Source organism: Phascolarctos cinereus, unplaced genomic scaffold (genome assembly GCF_003287225.1).
Source record: "Phascolarctos cinereus isolate Bilbo 61053 unplaced genomic scaffold, phaCin_HiC Scaffold_4;HRSCAF=312, whole genome shotgun sequence".
Classification (NCBI taxonomy): domain Eukaryota; kingdom Metazoa; phylum Chordata; class Mammalia; order Diprotodontia; family Phascolarctidae; genus Phascolarctos; species Phascolarctos cinereus.
In genome coordinates, this window is record NW_027555847.1 from 727,249,804 (window position 1) to 727,263,313 (window position 13,510).

The following is a 13,510-nucleotide window of genomic DNA, read 5'->3' on the forward strand; positions in this document are numbered from 1 at the left end:
AGGACAAGGACAATGATGTAAGTTCAAAGGCTGAATTTGTAAGGCTCCTCTGGATACTCGACAGCCATTGTAGTTAGATATGGATATCTAGATACACTCCCTCCCCAGCCAGCAGAGAGACATCTGGGATCATCAGGAGCTCTGGGGACTGTCCTTGCTTGGAGCATCTCCAGCTGTGTCTCTGCATCCAAGGGAAAAACAGAAGTGGAATAACACGTTTTGAACCTCTCCGTGCCGTTTCCCAGCAGATCTCACAGGAACAATAATAGCACTTACCTCATAGGGTTTTTTTGAGTTTCAAAGAAGGTAACACATGTAAAGAGCTTTGAGAGTTTAACATAGGGTAAACTATGAATATAATTGATTATGTCAATAATGAAAGTTTAAAATATGATTATATCAATAGATGCAGAAAAGGTTTTGATAAAGTACAACACTCATTTCTATTAAGAACATTTGAAAGTATAAGTATAAATTGATTTTTCCTTAAATTGATTTAAAAAGTCCTCATTTATCTAAAACCATCAGCAAGCATTATTTGTAATGGGGGTAAGCTAGAAGCCTTCCCAATGAGATCGAGTGAAACAAGGATGTCCACTGTCGCTAATATTATTCAATATTGTATTGGAAATCCTAGCAATAGCAATAAGAGATGTAAAAGAAATACAAGGAAATCAGAATAGACAATGAGGTGATAAAACTATCTCTTTTTTGCAGACAATGTAGTGATATAATTGGGAAATCCCAAAGACTCAACTAAAAAGTTAGTTGAAACAATAAATTTAGCAAAGTAGCAGGTTAGAAAGCAAATCCACATTAATCGCCAATGTTCCTGTATATCACAAACAGAACCCTGCAAGAAGGGATACTAAGAGATACCACCTTTAAAACAATGCTAGACAGTAGAAAACTGCTGGGAATACACCTGCCAAGACAAACCCCGAAACTGTGTGAATGAAATTATAAAAATAACCCTTTTTATGCAAATATAACTGTTTAAATAATTCAAGAAGTATCAATTGTTCATTGGTAGCAAGGCCAATATAATAAAAATGACAATTTAATCTAACTAATTTATAGATTCAATTCCATCCCAATTAAACTACCAAATGTTTCTTTAGTTAATTATAAAAAATTATAACAAAATTTATTTGGGAAAATAATGTCAAGGAACTAATGAAAAATGTAAAAGGAAGGAAATTTAGCATTTCCAAGTCTTAAACTACATTATATTAAACCATATTATAAACTAATTGTAACTATCAAAATTATTGAGTCCTGCCTAAGAAATTGAAAGGTAGATAAGTGGAACTGAGTAGTTATACCATTTACAGCAGGAAATGACTACAGTAAACTTGTGTTTGAAATTTTGGGGATAATAATTCATTATTTGGTAAAAATTGTTGAGAAAACTGATAATCAGTCTGACAAATTTTATACCATTTGGCAAGATAAGGTCAGAATGGATATCTGACCTAGATATAAAGATATTATATCCCTTGCCTGTGGGAATTTCTTGAAACTTCATAAACACCCAGAGAACCAGGGTTGTCAGGAGAAAGAAGAAAACAGCTATTAATGCTAATGTTGTCCCCAAAAGTTCTACAATATCTAGGAAGGTCACAACCTTTGGGAAGCAGTGATCTCTTTTCTTATTTGCATACTCATCTTCTGGGCACTTCTCACAGTGGTCTACATCTGAAGAGGAAAGAAATCCAGTCAGATCCTATCCTATCCTATCCTATATTTTTAAATCTTGTATGACTCCTTTGGTTACCAACAGAAACCACTGACTGTCAGTTTATTATTAGCTAGCATAATTAATAAGTCGATTATTAATTACTTGGAAACTATCTCTTGGGGTCATATTTGCTAAAACTTTGTGGTCACAAAGGGACCAGAGCTCTGTATCCCAGATTCTTATCAGAAAACTCTGCCTTATCTTTTTGTACCGAAGTGGAAAATTTGTCCACAAGGGGGAACTTTCTGTCGTAAACTCTGGCTGTGGATTGACTCTTTCCCTATGTTCTGTTTCTGTTCTTAGTGTGCTCTATGTGCTGCAGCTTTTAATACCTGGTCACTCTCGTAGTAGGGTCATCAGTAGAATGTATTCTAATTGAGAGAGATCACCTGAAGTAGGCTAGTTAGATTAAAGCACAGTTTTGTGCCACCCCTGGATCTGAGGTATTGTGAGGTTCGGTCTAAGAACCCCAAACTTCTTAACAGTGTGCTTCAAGTTTTTGTGGGAGATACAGCTTCAAAATGAATGTCTAGACCGTTGATCTGTGAGAAGGTAAATTTTTAAAAATCTTAATACTTAATTTTTTCCCAATTATATGTAAAAACAATTTTAACATTTTTTAAATGTTGAGCTCCAAATTCTCTCCCTCCCGCCACCCCCCCCCACAAAAAAATGGGAAGGCAAGCAATTTGACATAGGCTATCCATGTGTAGTCATGCAAGACACATTTCCATGTAAAGCATTCTGGTGAAAGAAGACCCAGACAAAAACTGCAAGAAAAATAAAGGAAAGAAAAGAAAATCTTTGATCTGCATTCAGGCTCCACCCGTTCTCCCTCTGAAGATAGCCAGCACCCCTCATAAGTTCTACAGAATTGTCTTGGATCACAGTATTGCTTAAGAATAGCTAAGTTATTCATTGTAGATCATCATATAGTATTGCTGTTGCTGTGTACAGTGTTCTCCTGGTTCTGCTCATTTCACTTTGCGTCAGTTCATGTAAGTCTTTCCGTGTTTTCCTAAGAGCACCCTGCTCTTCATTTCTTAAAGCACAATAGTATTCCCTCACAATTCATATATAACTTGTTCAGCCATTCTTCTATTGATGGACATCCCCTCAATTTCCAGTTCTTTGCCACCACTAAAAGAGCTGCTATAAATATTTTTGTACACATAGGTCCTTTTCCTTTTTTGTTTTTTATTTCTTTGGGATACAGACCTAGTACTGGTATTGCTTGGTCAAAGTGTATGTATGGTTTTATACCTTTTGGGCATGGTTTCAAATTGCTCTCTAGAATAGTTGAATCAGCATACAACTTCACCAATAATATATTAGTGTTTTAATTTTCCCACACCCCATCAACATTTGTCATTTCCCTTTTCTGTCATAATAGCCAATCTGATAGGTGTGAAGTTGTTTTAATTTGCATCTCTCTCATCAATAGTGATTTAGAGCATTTTATATGACTATAGAAAACTTTGATTACTTCACCTGAAAACTGCCTTTTCATATCCTTTGACCATTTATCAATTGAGGAATGGCTTTCATTTCTATAAATTTGACTCCGTTTTCCATATGTTTAGAAAATGAAGTTTTACCAGAGAAATTCACTGTAAATTTTTTTTCGCAGTAATGATTATCACCTAGGTATTTCCCTCCATCCTATTTTGACCCTATTTATCCTATTCTCTTTCTCTCCTTTTACCCTGTCCATTTTCAAAACTGTTTTACTTCTGAATTTGACCCTTCCCAAACTTCCTTCCTTTCTATCATCTCTCCCCATCCCATCCCTTTCCTTTCCTTCTTTCCTGTATGGTAATATGGATTTCTACAGCCAACTGAGTCTGTATATTATTCCCTCTTTGAGCCAATTCCAATGAGGGTAAGGTTCCTGTGCTCCTCTCCCCACTCCCCCCATTTCACCCTCCACTGTTAAATCTTTTTCAGGCATCTTTTCTGTCAGATAATTTATCCCATTCTACCTCTCCTTTTCCTTTTCTCCCAGTGTATTCTTTGACATTCTTTATTTTTTTTTAAGATAATTATCACATTCAACTCACGTCTCTGCTTTTTTTATGTACATTCCTTCTAACTGCCTTAATAATGAGAAAGGTTTTAGGAGTTGTATCATTTTCCCATGTAGGAATATAAACAGTTTAACCTTATTGAAACCCTTATGACTTCTCTTTCCTGTTTATGTTTTTATGCTTCTTTTGCATCTTATTTTTGAAAGTCAAATTTTCTATTCAGCACTGGTCTTTTCATCAGGAATCATTGAAAGTCCTCTATTTCATTGAATATCCATTTTTCACCCCGAAGAATTATACTAAGTCTTGCTGGGTAGGTGATTCTTTGTTGTAGTCCTTGCTCCCTTGCCCTACAGAGTATCATATTCCAAGCCCTCTGGTCTTTTAATGAAGAAGCTGCTAAATCTTTTGTTATCCTGACTGTGGCTCCCCATATTTGAATTGTTTCTTTTTTCAGTATTTTCTCCTCAATCTAGGAGGTCTAGAATTTGCCTATAATATTCCTGAGAGTTTTCATTTTGAAATTTCTGTCAAGAGGTGATCAGTGGATTATTTCAATTTCTATTTTTCTTTCTGGTTCTAGAATATCAGGGCAATTTTCCTTGATAATTTCTTTGTTTTTCCTTGATAATTTCTTGAAAGAAGATGTCTAGACTTCTTTTTATTGATTATGACTTCCAGGTAGTCCAGGATCTCTTTTCCAGGTCAGTTGTTTTTTCAACAAGATAGTTCACATTTTTCTCCTTTCTTTTTAATTCTTTTAATTTTGTTTGATGCCTTCTTGATATCTCATGAAGTCATTAGCTTCCCAATTCTTGCCCAATTCCATCTTTTAAGGAATGATTTTCTTCAGTTAGTTTTTGTACCTCCTTTTCCATGTGGCCAATTCTGGTTTTCAAAGCATTCTTTTCTTCATTGGATTTTTGAGCCTTTTTTTTTTTTTACCATTTGCCTAGTCTGTTTTTAAGTTGTTATTTTCCTCAGTATTTTTTGCCTGCTTTACCGAGCTGCTGAGTCATTTTTCATGATTTTCTTGCATCACTCTCATTTCTCTTTCCAATTTTTCCTCTACCTCCCTCACTTGATTTTTAAAATTCTTTTTGACCTCTTTCAGGCTTGAGACCAATTCATATTCTTCTTGGAGGCTTTGGATGCAGGAATTTTGACTTTATCTTCTTCTGAGTGTGTGTTTTGATCTTCCGTGTCACCATAGTACCTTTCTATGGTCAGATTTTTTTCCCTGTTTTTTGCTTATTTTCCAGCTATTTCTTGACTTTTAACTTTATGCTAAAGGGGCTTTGCTTCCCAAGTGGAGAGGCCACTGTCCCAAGCTTCATGTTTTTTGTGCAGCTGTTTTGAGAGCTAATTCCAGGAACCTATAAGTTTTTGGTTCTTCCAAGGTGGTGTGATTCAGGGAGAGGTGTATTTACTACTCTCCTGTAGTACACAGGTTTGTGAGAGACCACAAGTATTATTTTCAACCCTGGAACTGTGACCAGAGTCCCTGCTCCCATGTAGCCACCAGCTCTGCTGTGCTACTGCTCCTCTTCTCATTGGGACTGAGACTCAGGACTGTGACCCAGATCCAAGTATAGGCAATGCAACAGAGTCCTGCCCCTGGTGCCAGCAAGGGGACCTTTGTACATCTTCTTCTAATCCATTGTCTTTTCCCCTTACCACCTGTGGGCTGAGAGGTTTGGAAACCACTACTGCTGCCACTGATTCAGTTGCCCTGAGGCCTGCTCCTCATTTGCTGGGTACTGGTCTGTGTTGGTAGAGCCTGCATTAGGCTATGCTCCTCTCTCACCCTGGTGCAACAGACTTTTCCTGCTGACTTTCCAAGTTGTGTTGGGCTGGAACATTGTTTCACTCTATCTTTTTGTGGGTTCTGCCACTCTAGAATTTGTTTAGCGTCATTATTTAAAGGCATTTGAAGAGGTTTTTTTGGGGGGAGCTCAGGTAAATCCCTGTCTTTACTTCACCATCTTGGCTTCTACCTCCTGAGAGAATACTACTATTTAAAATACCACTATTTGCTATTTAAAACTACTTTGAATCAGTTTGTGTGTAAATTTTTAGCAAAAGATTTTTTTTGAGCTGACAAAGCAATCAGGTATTTTCCTTCAACAAGCTAGACATATGTGCAAAACATTTCCTTGGGCAGAGGAAGTATGTTTGCTAAAAGACTATTTTATGGAGAACTCACATGAGGCAGGCATTCACACTGTGGTCAGAAGAAACAATACAAGGTCACTCTCAAGGTCTCTCTGAAGAACTTTGGTATTGATTGTGACGTGGGAAAAGCTGATGACAGACTGCCCAGCATGTCGTGACTGCATCAAAGCAGGCAATGTGCTCTCTATGAGCAAAGCAGAATGGCAGCATCTCAAAAGAAACACAAACTCCACAAATTTAGAGACACCTCCAATCCAAATGTTCATGTGATTTGTGCCCAAACTGTGGCAGAGACTTCTGATCAGGCACAATCTATCATGCTGTACCTCGATGCCAATATAGTGTTGTCACTCTGATCCTTTTGACTACAAAGCACAACATCCAACCAAAGAAACAGAGGAGAGGCAGGGATTCTTGCTTTCTACCTACTCTGTAAACAAAAGCTAGCCTAGGCTACATCTTCTTCCCTTGAATATGCCTCATTGTCCTCGATGCCTTGGATCAAAATTTAGGGTGGCCCAGCTCAAGAAGAAGAAAACTAGCCAGAGAGGTCCAGATGAAAGTGGTTTCCCTTGCTGTGATTGCTGGAGCCTACTGAGTCTCCTGATCAAGCCATGTTTTCAGCAGAAAAAGCTGAAGACTTCAAGCCCACCTCCTCAGTAAATACTCAGTAATCAGGCTGATCTTCATTTGCCTGGGTAGTTTCCTGTCGCAATGTACACTTCTGATGTAGGTGTTTTTGAGTCTTCCTTGGTGTCTTTGGTTACTGAAGGAAATCACTATCAATTTATTGATTATAAGCTAGCCTGATTAACTATCTGATTATTAATTACCTGAACATTCTGTCTCTTGGGGCTTTTATTCATTACATTGCCTCCTATCTCCTGGCTCTGGAAATTTTCTCCCTTCTTGGAATCTCATGAGATTCCCCTTAGGTGTAGTTCTCTGGTATTTTTAAAAAAATTATTATATTTTTAATTTATGGAATAAAGCAAGCATTTCCATAACATAGGACAATAAAAAAGATGATTCCACATGAAACTGCAAATCTACCATGCACAACTTGCTACTCTTTTCAAATATACAACAATATCCTCGTGGAAATTTCTTTTTTTCATTTTCTTTCTTCCCTTCCCCCTGATCTGCCTGAGAGATGGCTACCATTACACACACACACACACACACACACACACACACACACACACACGCACATACACACACACATACACACACAAACACACACACACACACATTCTATACATACTTTTATTCATCAGTTCTTTCTCTGGTTGGAGATAACAGCTTCCTTCATATGTCCTTTATAGTTAATTATAATAGTCAAAATAACTTAATCTCTCAAAGTTGTTCTTAAAACAATATTGCAGTTATAGTATACAATGTACTCTCACTTCTGCTCATTTCATTCTTCATTATTTCTTGCAAGTCTTTCCATTTTTTTATGATCATTAAACATCATTTTTCATAGCACAGTTAAGAGCTTCCTCATTTCTCACTTTGATTATTGCAACAGTTTCCTAATTAGCCTCCTCACCTGAAGTCCCTTATCATGTCACTACATTCAGTGCACTGATGTGACCAAGCAGCTCCACTGATCAGCATCTACATTGGCTTATTATTACTTATTATTACCCATAAAATGAAATATAAGCTCTTTTATTTTCTTTTCAACCTGGACCTCAACCAATCTTTCCAGCCTCATTAGACACTGTTTCCCATCCCTCATTCTGCATTGCAGCCAAGTGGCCTTTCTCTTTTCTTCTTTTTGCCTTTCTCTTTTCTTCAGAAATACATACAGGCACAGACACACAAACACAGATACAACACAACACACACACACACACACACACACACACACACACACACCCTACTCCCTCTCTTTTTTTTTTCCAGCCCAAAACAAGGTTTATTAGAACATCAATGGGGGGAGGGCCCAGATTTTAAGAATTCCAGCACCTTAATGGCGGTCAAGATGTTTCTTATATATAGAAGGACTGTGAGAGAGATCTAGGAATGGCCAAGCAATCTGGGATGACTGTGAGGAGGTAGAACACCAGGGACCTGGACCATGTGGCCAAGGGAGACTGGGATCTAGATAGGATCAAGGAGTAGAAGCCTAGGGTGGGGCCAAGTGCAGGCAATGAAAGGGCAGTTAATTAACTGGGACGGGCTGATTCCTCCAGGTGAAAGCCAGGGACCTGGGCCATGTGAGAAAGTTCAGGGCTTTCCCTTTTTGGGGTCCAGATCCCAAAGACATGGTCTTTTCCTTTTAAGGATTCAAATCTCATCCAAATCATCCCCCCACACAATGATACCCAAATTCTTTTGGGGTAATGGGTGAAGTTCTCAGCTTCTGAAACTGCTTCCCACTGACAAGGGGTGTAGCACTGTCCCTGCCTCAAGGGAGTCTCAAAGAGAAGGTTGACTGGAACAGAACACAGGCTGCATCCAGGGGATGATGGGGGGAACATTGGCTGGTACCCAGTGTTTGCTAGTGACTGTAGGTGAATGGCCTGTAGTCTGGAAGACACAAATCTGACAACCAAATTTTCAGGGTCCACATTTAGGGAGAAGTAAAAGAGCCCTATTAGAATCATTGACATTTGACCTACAGGATTGTCTGATCTTGTTACTTTCTCAAAAGTTTAGGTAACGCTTTTTCAGGTACAAGCTTTCTACCCCTGGGTTCAGTGGTTACACAAATGAATTTGCCGTAGACTAATTTTTATTTCAGTTATAACGAAAGACTTGGGAGGACACTTAAGTAATGGTTAAGCCGAATAGGTTGCCTCCCTTCAAAATCAGATGTTTCTGATTTCATTTCAGTTGTTTGGCATATTGAATGATGACACATTCAAGTCAAAACAGCAAGATCTCACACACTTTTATTGATCTTTTATTGATCAATTGCTCTGATTATAGAAATCTGCTATAAAAGGATAAAACAGGAACTAGACGTAGGGCCCCAATGTTTCAGGATAAAACATCCTTAGCTCTGCTTGACCTCAGGTAATTCACAGTTTTCCAATCACGCAGTATCAAATTTACCTCATAGCCAGACTCAGGAATAGCTAGGTGGGTAACATTTCTTTTCAAAGGAACACAGTGGGGAAACTGACCAGGAGGATCCCATTTTAGATTGAGGCTAAAATTGTCCTCTCAGCTTTTCCCAATGCTGACTTCCCACCAGTATCATATTCTCTCTGAGTAGCTTATGGAATTTCTCTCAGATGTTGGATTATTGACTATTGATTATGGATGGATTATTATCATTCATCAGACAACTGAAAATAAAATAATTTACAGTCCCATGAACTTTTACCTTAAACAGCAAGTTTTACTAATCACAGTTTAAAGAAAACTTTTCCAGGATTTACACTTCAAATTTAAATTTGTCCTAGTGCAAAAGCTAATAGAGATTATTTCTATATACTTGCAAATTCTCAGCAAGCCAAGTCCATTGTTTAGGAACTCCATAACCCAAACAAGCTTTTTCACAAGTTTACAGATTAAAGCAATAACCAACAATGTTACAGTTTTCATAAGTGATAGCCAAATTCTTTTAGCTATAACCAAATTATGAAAAGTTGCCTGATATAACTGATATAAAAGTTTACCTGTTTGAAACTTAAAACAAACACATTACCACTCAGGTGACTTCTATTTTGTTAAATGCATTTCCAAATTACTTTACGCAGAAAATCAGCATCTCATCATTAACATGTTAAAACTACAATTTTAAAAGAGTGGGCTTACCTGAGTTCAGAGGCTGGCCAGCTTCTTTACCTTGACCCATCTCCCTTCCCTCTCTCCCCAAGGTGGCTGAGGGTGGTGAGCAGGATATGCTGAACCTGGGTGATGCTTCCAGGTGAAGGTTGCCCCAAGGCCCACAGTCATTGACAGTGTGGCCCATGCTGTAGCTGTTGCCCCTCCCCCTCCTTCCTTTTTGTAGGTGGGGGAGGGCAAATTCAAAGGTGTGGGGAGTGGGAAGGGTGAAACTGTTTTCTCTTGTGAGAGGGGTTAACAGAAATACCCTCTTGACTCAAGGAAAATGAGGGGGAGAAGGGAGTGACCAGGGTTGTAAGGAGGTGTTTCAAAACTCCATAAAGATTCATCACAAAACCTCCAGAATTTGCCAAGATATTTTTAGCTGTTCTAACTTTTCCCTGTAGCCTCTATGAAGCAGCATCCAGGAGTGTAGAGGGAAGGGAGTAAGTAAGCCTCAGGGAACCTAAAAGCACCTGCAGCTTTCCCAATTCCCCAGCATTGAGAAAATTGACACTATTGGGCATAAGCTTACAGAGAGGGTGTCCATCCTTGTCCTCTATGCTGCAGAAGGTGTACCCAGGTCCATGGCCTGGAACCAAAGCAGTAGACTGAGAGCCTGAGAGCGTCAGGCTGAGTGTGAGACAGCCTCTTAACTGTTTGTCCAAAAAGCACCTTCAAGCCTTCTTAGGTGCTTGGAGAGTGATCCCAACTGCAGGGCAAAAAAGAGGGGGAAGGCTTACATATCTTCCAGTCTTGGCTGGAGAAGAGCTTGGGGTTAGGCAGTTTCACCATATGGGCCACCAAAATGTTGAGCCTACAGGGTGCTGGGACCCTAAAATATTGAAAGCAAGAGACTGGGGTCTTGCCCAAATGAATTTGACCAAAACCTTCTTTTCTTTTAGTCAAGGCAAGGTGTATTAGAACATCGAAGTGGGGTGGAAGTGGTGAGGTGAGCAAAATTTTAAGAATCCACCATATTGGCCAGACTCTTAATGAATCTAAGCATTTGTATTGCTAATGCAAGAGGGCCAGATTTTAAGAATCCAAGCCTACTACATCTCTTATACCTGTTCTTTTGCAGAGAGTTTTCTTCATGCCTGAAATACACTCCTATCTCACTTTCCCCTCATAGAGTCTTTCTCTTCCTTTACCTACTCACCAATTCCTTTATCTCCTCAAGGTGCCCTCCCTAGAGCTTCCTCTCCTTATTGGCAAGTCCCTTGCAGATTCAACCATTTCTTGAAAAGCCTAAATGATGGACCCTTCACTCCCAACTCAACGGACTGTCCTGAAATATTCTCTTTCTTTCCAGAAGCGTTGCTCCAGGAACCTTTCCCCAGCACAAATACCCCCATTCACTTTCCAGTGTCCCACTATATTTTTCTTCATTTATTAGAAAGTAAGTACCTTGAGGGCAGGGACTGTCTTGTTCATTTGAGTTTATACTCCCAGCACTAAACACAATTCTTGGAAAATGTTAAGTTCTTAATAGATACCCCTTTCCTTTTCCCCCCTCCCTCCCTCCCTCTGTCTCTCATTTCCTTCCTTCCTTGCTTCCTTCTTTGTTCCTTCCTTCCTTCTTTCCTTCATCTATTTTTCCATATAGTTATCTCTCCTTCATTCTATTAAAGTACGGATTAATCTATCTACCTATCTTCCTTCTGCCTGGGGCAGACTCTCATATGGCATGAACTGAAGTCTCTTTGACATACTAGTAGTCTTCTTCTTCATGCTCTCCTTTTGATCAATGTGTTTTCTCAAATATGGCATCCAGAATTGAACACAATGAACCAGATATGGTAGGATAAGGTAGAGTATGAAGGTCTTGGCTTTATGCAATTAGTGGGGCCAAACTAAATTTTAACCCACTCCTTGCTTGGTACTAGACGTAGAACTCTTTTTTAAAATAGTATTTTATTTCCCCCTAATTCCATTTTAAAGCAATATTTAACATTTTTTAAAAAGTTTTGTGTTCCCAAATCTATCCCTCTCTCTGTCCCTCCCCTCTCCTTCCCTGAGACTGTAAGCAATCCAATATATTTTATGCACATGCAATCATGTAAAACATTTCTGTATTAGTAATTTTGTACAAGAAGACTAGAATAAAAAAGAATGAAAGAAAAAAAGATACAGTGAAGAATAGCATGTTTCCATCTGTATTCAGACAGTGTCAGTTCCTTCTCTGGAGGTGGATAGCATGTTTCATCATGAATCCTTTGGGATTATCTTGAATTGTTGTGTTGCTGAGAATAGCCAAGTCTTTCGCAGTTTTTCTCATACAATATTGTTATTACAGTGTACATTGTTCTCCTGGTTTTGCTCACTTCACTTTGCATTAGTTCACTTAAACCTTTCCAGGTTTTTCTGAAATCATCCTGCTTGTCATTTCTTTTAGTGCAATAATATTCCATTACGATCATATATCACTGCTTGTTTAGCAATTTCCCAACTGCTGGGCGTTCTTTCGACTTCCAATTCATAGCCACAACAAAAAGAGCTGCTATCAATATTTTCTTACAAATAGGTCCTTTTCCCTTTTTTTGTTGCCTTTGAGATATAGGCATAGCAGTAGTATTGCTGCATCAGTGGCTATACACAATTTCATAGTCCTCCAGGGTTAGTTCTAAATTGCTCTCCAGAATGGTTGGATCAGTTCTGAGCTCCACCAGTAATGTGTTAGTGTCCCAGTTTTCACACATCCCTACCAACATTTATCATTTTCCTGTTTTTCATCATAGTAGCCAATCTGATAGGTATGAGGTGGTACCTCGGAGTTGTTTTAATTTGCATTTCTCTAATCAATAGTAGACATAAAACTCTTAATGCAGCCTTAGCTCACATTGGCTTGCCTGGCCTGGGATCTGTTTCTCCATTTTTAATATTCCTTCCAATCTCACAAACCCCGTGTTAAATTTTTTTTCCAGTGAATTGCTATATACTGGCATCTCTCCTATAAGATATTTGTGAAGTTGATTTTTAAACAAATATGTAATACCTTACTTTTATCCCTATTAAATTTCACCTGATTCAACTGTGCTTAATGTTCTATCCAATAAAAGGATTTTGGCAACCTGAGAACTCACTGAGTATAGTAGCTATCTTACTTAGATTTTGGTTATGTGCAAAATTGATTAAGATGTCTCCTTTGTATGTATCTGAATCATTGTTCAAAAAATGTGTACAGAACAGTACAGTGTAGAAGACAGAGGAGTGACCTCTAAGTGAAGATAAACCAGGGTGATTCACTGATCCAGGAGTCAGAGCATAGGTTACACTTGAAGAAGGGGGTAGTATGGAAAAGGTGATGTTGCATAGACTTTCAAGAGAATCCAAAATAACAGTTGTGGCTTCAAGAATATAGTATGTGGGACCCTAAAAAATATTAACACCACATTTTCTGCAAAAATCAGTTATACCAGCTCTGGAGAGTTGATTGTTAAATTTTCAGTGAGAGAAATTACATCTTGGAAATTGAAAAATGCTGCCAATAGGGCTTGATTTATTGTTTTGGTGATTTCTAGACTTAGGGAAGTGATGGAGAAAATGTTAATGATGCCGATTAAACAAAAAAAAGTTTGTGGTACATTTTCAGACAGCTCTTTGTTAAACTTTACCAAGACAAAACTGGGTTCTCTGACAACATGTGGGGAGTTAGTGAAAGAACCAGATGAAATTAAAATATCAATGAGATGGTGAATGATAGGCATCCCATGTTGATGTGTTCTCATTGAAACTTTTTATGCCTCTTGCAGGAATTGTGAGGCAATATCCTAGAGTAACT